Source organism: Mercenaria mercenaria, chromosome 11, assembly GCF_021730395.1.
Source record: "Mercenaria mercenaria strain notata chromosome 11, MADL_Memer_1, whole genome shotgun sequence".
Lineage (NCBI taxonomy): Eukaryota > Metazoa > Mollusca > Bivalvia > Venerida > Veneridae > Mercenaria > Mercenaria mercenaria.
The window spans coordinates 28,215,359-28,228,763 of NC_069371.1; positions in this window are offsets into that span (position 1 = coordinate 28,215,359).

Sequence of the window (13,405 nt, forward strand, 5' to 3'; positions counted from 1 at the left end):
TATAAACAGGAACAATGGTTAGGTTGAACAACAGCTTTGTATATGGGGAACAATGACTTGGTTAACTAACAGTTCTATAAACAGAAACACTAGCCTGTCACTTTTGTGGGATCGAAAACCTCACTTTGAATTAGGGCTGTCATTGATTGGGTCTTAGGCATATCGACGATACTGATATATCGGAAGACAAATATCAACGATACATCGATATATCGATTACAAAGTTAGATTAACAACTATTTTGTTCATGTGCATGCTATATACCTTCTTGTTATAAGTTTTTTTTTGTTTTATTGCCTACTTTTCATATTACTGTTTGCTTGTGTTGTATTTGTATTTATGAAATAAATAAAAATTAATAAAGACTGCTACAGTACAAGTTTAGACATGACCTTTTTAGACAACTTCTGTTATATAGGCCACATATTTGCAGACAGAAAAGTTATTTTAGAGTGTTTATCTGGACAGATTTTTTTTCCTGTAAAATATCGATTTTTAAAAATGAGAACCGATAATCGATCGACCAAAAAATATCGTTGATATATTGATATCGTTTCTATCAATGACAGCCCTACTTCGAATTGTTTAATTTGAGGAAACTATCCAGTAACTGTTGGCTTATGGAAGGGCATTAATCCTAACAAAACAAACAAAACTGTTGAAAAACACAGTTATACACGGTCATACAGACAGTTTGAACTTACATGTATTCTGTTTGGGAAGTTCCAATAGAGAAGTCAGTCAGTACCTTTTAACATATGTAAACTAAGGCCATTTAAAATGATGCTTTTATGTGAAAAATAGAAAATTTAACTCACCAGGCTGCTTATTACCAATTAGCGGTTGAAGGAAAACTGTCAGAACTTTGAATATGCTGTCTAAGCAAGACTGCAAAAAAAATACATAGGGTTAGAAAGGTTGCTCAGTAAAGTAATAACCTTGAACAGATTTTGTTTAGCATGCTCTTGAAATTGTGAGGGAAAATTACCTTCAGAATGTTAATTTTAGAGAAAAAATATACAGTGGAATCCCATGTTTAGATTTGCAGTTTTATCATAATTTGTAGTTTGTCTTGTAGTATGTGATATTTTTGTTTCTGAATATTCATGATTGCAGGTTCTGAATGTATATGTGATGCAGATAATGGAAATTTGATGGAATATTATTTTGTTTTCGTAGAAATATATATGCATGCAAAGTATCACTTTTTAGCTCGACTATTCATAGAATAGTAGAGCTATTGGACTCGCCTGTGCATCGGCGTCCGTGTCCCGATTTGGTTAAGGTTTTGTATGTAAGCTGGTATCTCAGTAACCACTTGTGGGAATAGATTGAAACTTCACACACTATTCACTGTGATAAACTGACTTACATTGCTTAGGTTCCATAACTCTATTTTGCTTTTTTTACAAAATTATGCCCCTTTTTCGACTTAGAAATTTTTGGTTAAGGTTTTGTATGTAAGCTGGTATCTCAGTAACCACTTGTGGGAACGAATTGAAACTTCACACACTTATTTGCTGTGATAAACTGACTTACATTGCACAGGTTCCATAACTCTATTTTGCTTTTTTTTACTAAATTATGCCCCTTTTTCGACTTAGAAATTTTTGGTTAAGGTTTTGTATGTAAGCTGGTATCTCTGTACTAACTAATGGGAATGGATTGAAACTTCACATACTTGTTCACTGTCATGATCTGACATGCACTAAGCAAGTCCCATAACTCTACTTTTTTTCTTCAAAATTATGCTCCTTTTTCGACTTAGCAGTTTTTGGTTAAATTTTTGTATGTAATCTGATATCTCAGTATCCACTAATTGTAATGGATTGAAACTTCACACACTTGTTCACTGTCATGATCTGACATGCACTTTGAAGGTCCCGTAACTCTACTTTGCATTTTTACAAAATTATGCCCCTTTTTCGACTGTTGAGTAGTCGAGCGTTGCTGTCCTCCGACAGCTCTTGTTGAAATTTGAAATTTATTTAAGTCTTGAGATTTGACTTCAGTCTTTCAAATTTAAAGCGTCTTTGGGACCAAACATTGATGTTATTATATGTGCCAAGAAAGCCTGACGATTTGAAAAGTAATGGGAGCTATTCTCCTCATCCGGGCATTGGTGTCACACCTTGATTAAAGTGCAAGTTCATATATCCGTAGCCGTTGTATGGCCTGAATTGGTAAACTTCATGTTCATGCAAGGTTTCGTAGTCATCAGACCTACTGAAATAACTAAGTAAGATAGTTTTTGGTTTAATTTATTTCAAATTATGGCAATATTTCAACTTAGTTTGGTTAAAATTTGCCTTCAGCTATGAAGCTGTGTCTCAGTAACAGCTACGTATATTGGATTGAAACTCACATGATCTCTCTCATTCAACATGCATTTAAAACTAAATTACAGTTTAGATTATGGCCCATATTTGAATAAGAACATTTGGGTCTTAATTACCTTACTGAAATTTTAATTTCTAATGATTGTAGATGGTACTTAAAATAACTTTGTTATACAAGTCTTGTGAAGTTATGGCCCTTGACTTTGAAGTTCTCAAATAGTTGTGCATGCTGTCTTATGGACAGCTCTTGTTAAATCTAGTCATTTAGTCTTTTTTCATATTTTATTGTAGGAAATTACTTGTACAATTTCAATTATTCCAATCTTTTTTTCTTTGCCAGTAATCGTTCTGGCTTGAAATATTGTAGAAATAACCACTGAAAGATGCTGTTAAAATTAGGAGAAAATTTGAAAATTAACATAAAATGTTATAAGATTGCTTTTCTTATGCCTTAGCAAGGATCTAGAAGTTTTGATTGAAACAAAATATTTTAAAATAGAAATATATTTCATCAGGTGATTTAAATGCATAACTTACAGATGTAAATATTTCTTTGATCTTTTGCCAGCAATATTATTAAAACGTTTTTGTAAATTACCACATTGTTATTTTTCATTCAGTTAAATCACAAGTGTAATAACATTACTTTTGAGTTCACTTGAGCACACAGTGCTCTGGTTGAGTAATTGCAGTTATACACGATCCTTCGTCGTCTGTCCACACTTTTCTCCAAAAAGACATCTGTGAAACAGTGAAGTTGAAGTTGAATACTTGGCCAGCATGTTCCTTGGGTTGTCTTCTACCAAAATTATTCAAATGGTTCCGCTTTGTTGCTCATAGGGGCCACCAGAGCTAAAAGAGATTTATCTCCAAATGACTTTTCCTCTTAAGGGTAAATGCCACAATGGCTTATATGTATATACGGATTCTCTATTTGGACAGCTGCTTTGCAGGACTGCCAGAGCTAATAATTGAAAAAATAACAACACTTTAAATGACTTCTTCTCACGAACCACTTGATATATGTTCAGCAATCTTGGTATGTAGCATCCTTGTAAGATGTTCTCTCAAAGTTATCAATTAGGGTCTGAATGGCTTGACGCTTTTAGGGACTGCAACAGCAAAAAATAAAAACCCTCTAGTTTCAACGAACAGCTTGATGGATATTCACCAAACTTGAGAAGCACTCTGAAGATTGCGGTCCTTGTCAGGTGAGTGACTTGGAAAAAAAAGTAACCGCAGTATTGTAAGGTAAAAATTATGAATTTTTAAACGGAGTTAGTTGAAAAGTACAATCTAACTGATCTGTACGAAGCCTTTACAGAGTGCGTGTTCTGGTGAAATCTGTGACATGGGTCAGGTGAGCTTTACATGTCCATCGTTACCACTTCTTGTCTCATCTGAATGAAAGGCTCGGAAATTATTGTGATACTCTAGGTCGGTATTTAGGACCTTTCTTCGTGAAACTTGGTCAGAATGCTTCCCTCAGTAACTTCTACTAGTTAGATTCTGGGTCATCTGGAATAAAACTGCGTCACTAAGTTAAATCCGAGCAACATCTTGTTAGACCATATAGACTACATTTTCTAATCCTGATCACGAAAGTATAGATAGCTTGCAACTGTAATCTTGGGTCTAGCTACAGCTAGGTCAAGTCGTAGAAGTACTTTGTAACACTTCTAATGCCGACTATTCTACCTGATAAGCAGGCTTCTCGTCAGGATGTTTTCATGAAATTAATTGCAATTTGCGATATCACTAGGTTAGCTATTAATATACTAGAAATCACATTTATCTGGATCTTCATAAAAGTTTTACCTACTGAGTTTCATATTAAACACAATACGGTAGCATGTCGCGAGATATATCCGTAGTCAAGGTAAGATAAGAGACTGGGGGGAGCATTATGGCAGACTTGTTTTTTTATTTTTGGTAAAATTATTAAGATTACAATTCGTTAGCCCGTCCGCATTGCTTAACATGGAGAGCGCGAATCTGTAGGTCATGAGGCCGTGAGTTCGATCCCCGGGCGAAACGAGTGTTCTCTGTGACTCTTGGATAGAATACCTTTTCCCTGAAATCATTTGGCCTCCGACTTGTATTCATACAGATAAATTCTATTCATTTACTATACTCAGTTGTAGAAATATCCCAGGCCATTTTCCAGGTTCGCTTGGCGCTTAATGACACGTGAAACCCGTTCAGCATGGCTCTTATTGGTACAGAAAAGCTAGTCAGTACACTGAAGTTAATTTTAAAAGTATGCTAGTGTACCGAAAACTAACATTCCAAGTTGATAATTTGCAATGCAGTTTGTAATTAAAGCACAGTAGGAACCATCTTGTGATATATTATATAATCTACATAGCTGCCAAAATAGAAGAGTTTCACAATTTGTGTAAAGGTTCCTTAGTTCATTGTATAACCTTGGAGTCAATAAACGATGATTTAATTTTGAAAATGAAAAAAGTCACAAGTGCTTAATTTAAGATATATGTTCGGTAAGTTTTATAATCGAAGTATTTCCCGGTAATAGGGAATTATGTCTGTCTACCAGATCAGCTCGCTGCATTCAAGTAATGTCGTTAATGCGTGCACTTAATAACATAATGAACATATATAACTTGTGTAATGTTTACAAGCGAAAACCTGTAATAATTGCATTTCCCTAAATATTCCGGACAATTTGCATTCCCCGAGCACTGGTTGGTAGGGACTGCCGGAATGAGGTTACGCTTTGATTTAGAAGTCCATCTATAACACAGAAACTGCAATAAAACTAACATAAAATACTGGCGAAAAAAGTAATGGAAAACTGGTTTTAAAAGTATTTTTTACAGACTTTCTTAAACATTGATACTTTAGGGAACTGGCTATCACAACATACAACACCGATGCATACTACTTGGGACACTAACCTTTTTCACAGTTACCTGTGTTACTGAAGCTGGGCACGCGAGGGTCAGTATAAACAGAAAGACGCCCATTGAAACCACAAGGACTTGTATATATTTTGAGTATTTTAACATCAAGTTGACCTTTCAAACTGTGGACTAGTGAACTGGCATCAGATTGGAATATTTACAATTCTATAAACCTCGGTGCGTAGGCAGTATTATGTACATGTACTGTTATACTGATTTGGATTGCCTTACTTGGCTTGTAGCACTGTGGGTGTTCTGCTAAATTCAGCTTGATTTGCATTTATTTTGAAAACGCCACGCTTGTCAAGGTGATTGTTTTCACATAGAATGGAATTCCAGCTATTCATCAGTAGAAACACCCTCAAGTAATTAAACACGTATGAATTAATAAAGTTCATTTTAAAAGAATGTTAGGGCACTGAGAACAATTATCTTGAACTTAGAACAAATTTTACAAACACCGTCACAACTCCTGTTAATAGTCTTTACAAAGGCGCCAGAACGGTGTTAGAGAGTTGGGAAAAAGGTACCTTCATGCACGAGGTGACGGAAAACAATGTTTCATTATTTACAGATATTTTGCTATTAAGAAAATGTTCCCTGGTGCCCTTGTAACCTTGAAAGAACTCTGTTTCATTATTTTTTAGATAGTTACAAGTGTTAACAGAAATATTTTAAAAAGTTTTTTGATTGAATTATCGCGAGTGGTGCGAGAAAGTATGAAGAGATATAATTTTACTCCAAGTAGGCCTTACCAGGTATGTTTTTAAGTGCTAGTACTAATAGGGATTTTGAATGATACGCGTACAGAAACAGGGAAATAGAATTTTCCAAGTAAATTGGCATTATGATGGAGGTCTTATAACCAGAGACGTTCTGTCCTGAATTAACATGTGTACGCGAGGTTAACCTTTACCCTGCTAAACTTCTATAGTCAACTTGTCCATCTTTCAATTTGGGATGTACCATTAACTGTTTAAAAGGGGTGCTTACCAAAAAGATACTGAATGAATGGCGAACAGTGTAGATCTTGATCAGACTACACCGATGTGCAGGCTGATCATGATCTACACTGGTCGCAAAGGCAGAATCAATCGTGACCAGCATGATAAGGGTTAATGGCATACAACCCAGTATTAACTAAAGAAGCTTACAAAAGATGGATTAGATCTGCAAGAAAATGACAGTTTTTATGACTGATTAACAATGGAAACTACCCACATGATAACACAATACGAACTACTTATTTCGAAAACAGATACCACAATAACTAAACATGAAGTACAGAGACAGTCCCTAAATGATTTACATGATCCAAGTCAGTAGGTGAAAGAACAAAAGTACCATTTATATGGAACAGAATTAGGGCAAAAACTGCATTGTGCTTCCGTACATCCAATCTTGCGATTTATATATATGCATTTGTGATTTTTATGTCCACGTGCTTCTTTCTGACATCCCCTTTTGCATTGTTACATGACTATTTGTCGATCTTATGTTTGCGTGTTTCTTTCTGACATTCATACATGCTTAATTCTGAGAAATGATATGTGCTTGCTTCAATTTTCTAAGATATTCCTGTTGTTTTCGGACATACTGTAATCTGACATACTACATTCATCGTTCGTCTTATTTACTAGTGATTATTTGCATCGTGCCTTCTTGGGAGCTTCAATGGTGTATACTTATTGAAGAAAAGAACATAACTGGTCCCTTAAATGTTAAAATGCAAGGAGTTCTTATGCTTACATACAGATTTAGCTGTGGGTTATGGTGCGTTGTGACAACATTTATTTTATCAGTAGTATTTATAATTGTTCAAGTGCTTTAAGCGGTTAAACTTTAAAGCAAACATCCAGGAACCGCCCCTGGTTACCACACAGATACATATATCAGTAGGACTAAGAATTAATCACTAGCTCATTTATCTAAATTTCGGTGAAATATAATGCTATATATTACTAATGTTGAATAATTAATATGCAATAACTCTGTAAAATCATCCGACCGGTACATGAAGACAATACGCAAATCTCCTCTTAAAAGTATAGCTCCCAATGAAGTTTCATTTAATTCCAGGCAGTGGTTGCTGACTAATACTTCAGATAAGAAATGGTACTAAATAGCATACTAATGTTGAATAATCAAAGGGCAATAACTCAGTGAGAAAAAAAACATCCGACAAGAACATGAAGAAAAATTGCGCATTTCCTCTTGGAAGTGAAGCATCCTATGTAGATTTGCTGAATTCCAGTCAGTGGTTGCTGAAAGATGTCCCGAACAAGAATTGCAGGACAGACGGACAACCAAAGTGGTGTCTATATGCTTTCCCAATCGGGAAGCATAATAAACTATCTTGTGGAAAAAAAAAGATGACTTTTTTACATTTTCGGCCCGACTTTGGTAATAGAGCTAGAATTTAAATTCGTGCACGGTTTTGGTTTACCATTTGTATCCGTTTCAACGTATATGTGAAATGGCCTATTGATAATAGTGCATTCTAATTTCCGGTTCCGATTCGGAGTATGTATATGTGAAATGGCCTTTATAGTAGAATGTTTATGATCTGAGTCCGAGTCTTTTTAAAACATGACCAAATGTGTGTGCGCGTGTTTTGGGGTGGGCTGAAGAATACATGGTTAAAGTATAGACCAATCATTGGCAAAATTTAAAGTTACATGATAGAGAGAAATGTATGTAGACACAACCATTCGTATTAAACGAGTAAATTTCAGTCCGCTAAATTACATATATAGCCCATAAATCATCAAGATACATCAGTTCCGAAAATCTTCAAATCGAGGCCATATAAAATATATTAACATATTAATTTCTACTTTTAGAAACGAATGATATCTCAACTGACTTAATGCAATAAATAACATGCGTACATTTTTGATGATACACAGGCCTTTTCGAACTGGATTACCGGACGCCTGTGCAAATCAAACAGGTTAGGTCAGACCACCGGACACATAGCCAAAATGAAACAATTAAGCATGTATGAATGTCAGAAAGGAACACATAAACATAAGATCGACAAACGGTCATGTAACAGTGCAAAATGGGATGTCAAAAGGAAGCATGTGAACACGAGAATCACAAATGCATATATGTAAATCGCAAGATTGGATGTACGAAAGCACAATGCAGTTTTTGCCCTAATTCTGTTCCATACATTTAACGTTGTTTCGCTTATTTTGTTACTAATTCTATACACTTGTATCAAAGTCGTTGCTAATTCAGTTATTCAGAGTTCGCTGTGAACGAGAGGTTTGATAAGAAATTTATGATAGTTATGTTAGTGCATGCAAGAAAGTATTTCAAACATTCCAAGCAACGAACTTGTAATTAAGCCTGTATATATGATTTTGCCAAAACAGTGTGTGAAATCGGACAGGAAAGGTCCCTGGGTACTTTGATCAATTATGATAGCATTTGGGTCAATGTTATGATTTTGGGATTCAAAATGCTGTGTTTTCCTGGAAAATGTTTTGAACTTGAACTTCATCAAAATATTTTTATATGGTTTCCAGAGGCAGCGCGGCAGGGGTTTTGAATTTAAGTGCATTTATCTGGCCCCACTCCATCCCTCTACACGTTTACTGTACTTCTTTTGGCCAAGAGATCACTTGATGACCCATATATATATATATATGAGCCGTGCCAACATAGTGCGTTTGCGACCAGCATGGATCAAGACCAGCCTGCGCATCCGTGCAGTCTGGTCTGGATCCATGCTGGTCGCAAAGCCACTATGTTGGTTTTCTCATGGCACGGCTCATATACGTTAACATTTACGTTCGTCAGCCTTTGCATTGTTGTGCCTCCCCCCACATTTGTTTATTCATTTTTTTTTCTTTTTCTTTGTGTGTGTGGGGGTGGGGGGGAGGGGGAGTGGGGGACACTTAGAGCTGCCCTTGTCTGTCCGTCCATGTGGATTTGTGTTGTGCACATCTCAAAAATAATTTGACCCAGAGTCATCAAACCTCACAGTATTGTTATTCAGCACAAGAACTATGCGCCTGGCAACTTAATTAGGATCTCACAAAGCCAGACCAGAATTATGGCCCTCGGCTTAGTCAAAAATATGTATGAAAAGGGCTTAAGTTTGTGTCGCATGTATCTCAAAAAGTATTTGGCCCAGGGTTATGACACATTACATGTGCATTATTCAGCATGTCAGGTTTTGCACCTGTGGTCTTGTTAGAAATATCACTCGGCCACACCAGAGTTACAGCCTTTGAATTAGTAAAAAAATATGCATGAAAAGCGACTACGTTTGTGTCGCAAGTGTCTCAAAAAGTATTTGACCTCGGGTCATCAACCATTAGAGAAATTTTGTGTATGTGAAGTCCTCGGATTTTGATCCGGATTTCCGTCAGACAGACCAGAGTTTGGCCCTTGATTGTCTAAAATATGTATAAAGGGCATATAAGTATGTGTCACATGTATCTCAACAAGTATTTGACTCGGAGTCATAAAACATTAGGGCATTGTTATATTGCATGTGAAGATGCGCACCTGGGTTTTCTGTTTGGGATTTTACTCAGCAAGACCAGAGTTATGGCCCTTGACTTACAAAAAATGCACATATTGTGTTTAAAAGTTTGTGTTGCATATATCTCAAAAAAAAAATTACCAAGAGTCATAAAACCATGTAGAAATATAACCGAGCAGGTGAATTTGTGCATTGGAGTTTTTTTATTTCACTTTGCAAGTCTTGACTTAGTAAAATATAATAAAGATTTTGTCACTTGTATTTCAAGATGTACTTGACATAAAGTCATTAAATATTAGAGACTTGTTATATAGCATGTGGAATTGTGCACCTGGTGTTTTCTTTAGGATTTCGCTCAGTGAGATCAGTGTTACGGTCCTTCACTTAGTGGAAAATGCACATTAAGTTCTTAAAAGTTGTGTCGCATACATCGTAAAATATTTCATCTGGAGTTATGGAACCATGTACAGTAACTTGAATGGGGAGGACACCTGTGTCCTATATATGGACATACATCCAGTTTGTACTTTTTTGTAGGTCTGTGGATACTGGAAATGCGCAATCACACGTTTCGAAAACAATTATTTTAAGTTAAGTATCATACTTTTAACATTTGAGTGATTATTTTTTGACATAGTTTTTCTCCTGTCGTCAAATGTTTCAATATTCCAAAGATATTTAGCTTCAGTCGGAAATAATGTAATTTATGTTGATTCGCATTGTTCTCATAAACAGTTTGTTGAAAAATCAAAGCTCTGTTCTATTCTGTTTTGTTCATTTTTTTTTTCTATTTTTTTGACTAATGAGACAATTATGAACGTTATTATTTTAAAAGACTATATTGAATCGTACGTCAGTTGTTGGTATATGCAGTTCTATAGATTAACACGGTTTAAGTTACATCAGAACTTTTAGAAACCCGCAAGTATTTTATTTCTTGATACACTTTGAAGTTAAATGGAAGCAAGAAGCCTTTACCCTATTACAATTATAAATATACCATTGTATTGTTTATAAAGTTAAGAATACCTACATATGTGTTAATAAGTTGTCATGTTTTGGAAAATATAGTTAATTTGCCTCTAAAGTAAAAGAAATTGAAAAGTTTAGTGATTTTCACTATATGTTCAATATAAGCGATGGTGATATTTTTAAAACAAAATTGGAAGCAAGAAGATGTTCAGTTAGAATAAATATTTTCACATGAAATTGAAGAGGAGAAATTGATGTATACTGTCATATGTGTTAAAATATTCACAAACTTAAATATTTATTTGAAATTAATCATTAAAAATAAATTTCCTATATAATCTATTGCTCAAAGTGACATCACTAGGTAGAAATCAATGTCGATTCATTCATATTCTGTGTTACCATTGTTATTCTATATGTCGTTATCTTTATTGTATGTTCGATATTCTTATCATGGTAAAAGTCATCATTGTTGTTCAATATCTGACGATTCTATTTACAAAACGTGTCATTCTTATTCTATGTTATGTGACTGTATTTGTACAGCGTCGCTGTGCTATTTATATCGCGGGAAATCGCACATACAATAAAAATATCAAGCTTACAAAAACAATAATGATTATACAACAACAATAACGTCTTTTACAATAAGAATATCGAACATACAATAAGGATAACGACATATAGAATAACAATGGTAACACTTAGAATATGTATGAATCGACATTGAATAACAATATCAAAGATACAATAAGAATAACGAAATATAGAATAACAATAATGACTTTTACCATAAGAATATCGAACATACAATAAGAATAACGACATATACAATAATAATGGTAACACTTAATTAGAATATGAATGACATGACATTGAATAACAATATCAAAGATACAATAACAATAACGAAACATAGAATAACAATAATGACTTTTACCATAAGAATATCGAACATGCCATAAGAATAACGACATAAACAATAACAATAGCAAATTTTAGAATATGAATGACATGACATTGAATAACAATAACAAACATACAATAATAATAACTTACTTATATAATTTAGCAACGTTTGACATGACATACTAGACCATTCCTTTTTGGGCTTAAAACCTGAAAATTGCTGTTTATAGCTCTCTCTGAAAATCTGAAACGGGATGCTATAGATTTTCTGAAAATTTCACAACAAAAAAGGCTTGAAGGTAAAAAAAGCTAACAAACACAACGGCCCTTATTCATGACCACTCTGTTACTTTTCCAAAGAAAGTACCGTCTAATTGTCAACTTATAAAAATATAGAACCTAGCCTGGGAATCCACTGAGTCTGACAATTTCTAACTTTTTTTTCTACCTGCAAATTAAAAAAAAAGGAGATAATATCAGAAACTCGGTGAATGCCAATTAACACTTATTAGCGCAAATTAAGTGGGATCTTTAATGCAAAGATATTAGGTATGGTTGCTTCTGGTAAAGCACGGATATTATCAACGGCTTCCCAGGCTATATGGAACCGTGCTTGATGTTGATCCCCACGCTAAAGATTCCAAAAGGTGCTATTCACCGTTCTATAATCTATTTTTAGTTACATGACCGAGGTGCTATATCTTCAGTCTGTTAAGTTATTTAGTGGAATTAAGTTTGTAGTTGTATCAATTACTTCAAAAGCATTCCCGAATGGGCACCTCTATTTACTAACTTTAACTTACCTAGTTGTTATTTTCTCATTTATCAAATTGTAAATTGTGATTTAAGTAATGTAAGTAAGTGATGTATTGTCATACTGATAATTTAGGTTATTTCCCTATGTATTAAGAACAGAGAGAAAGAATGTATGTTGGAAGCTGAAGTTGGGAACCATTTAGTGTTTTAACACATTCATTTCTAAAGTGCAATAAAAACAATTTACTAATCTTGACAAGCAGCCACTTCGTAATAAAGAGTAAGCTATTACCCTGCATATAGCTGCCAAAGATGATACAACGGGTAACCCCTGTACTCTGATAACCCACAGAGGGCGTTCTAGATACTTGACGATCATACAGTGATGAAAGACAGTCCTAATTGCTTTAAAATTATTTTGGAAAGCTTGCAAATGAGGAAATACGTATCAGACGTGTTTTCAAAAATAATAGTTTCTAATTGTATTAACAATTATTCCACCTGTTGTTTTTGTCGTTTACAGGGGTGTTTTGATATGGGAAAAAACGTGCTTAACGCATTTTTCATTATGCGCGTTCCATGGCAAAACGTAAACAATGCAATCAACAAATATGCCTGGTTGAGGTCGCTGACTTCAAATCACTTGGCCTTCACCGCTGTGTGTTTAAAACCTTGCTTGGGGTGTAGAATTGTTTCATCTGAGGCAGCCATTCAATTGGTTTGTTCTACCCAGGTGCCCGCCGAGGCCTAAAATAATGTGTTGATGGCCACCATCATGCAAAGAGGAAAATCACATAATCGCCATTTAATCTACAAGATTTAGCTTACCAAAAGGTTCCTTCTAGCGCATATAAAATATTCTTTTTAAGGGATATTGTTTTAGCATAATGTTACAAATGTTTAATAATGCAATGAGAAAAATATGTTTTGTCATTTTTGATGCAAACTTTATTTGATCTATTTAAGAACTAATCTAAGTATTTCATAACCCAAAGTTGTTGGGT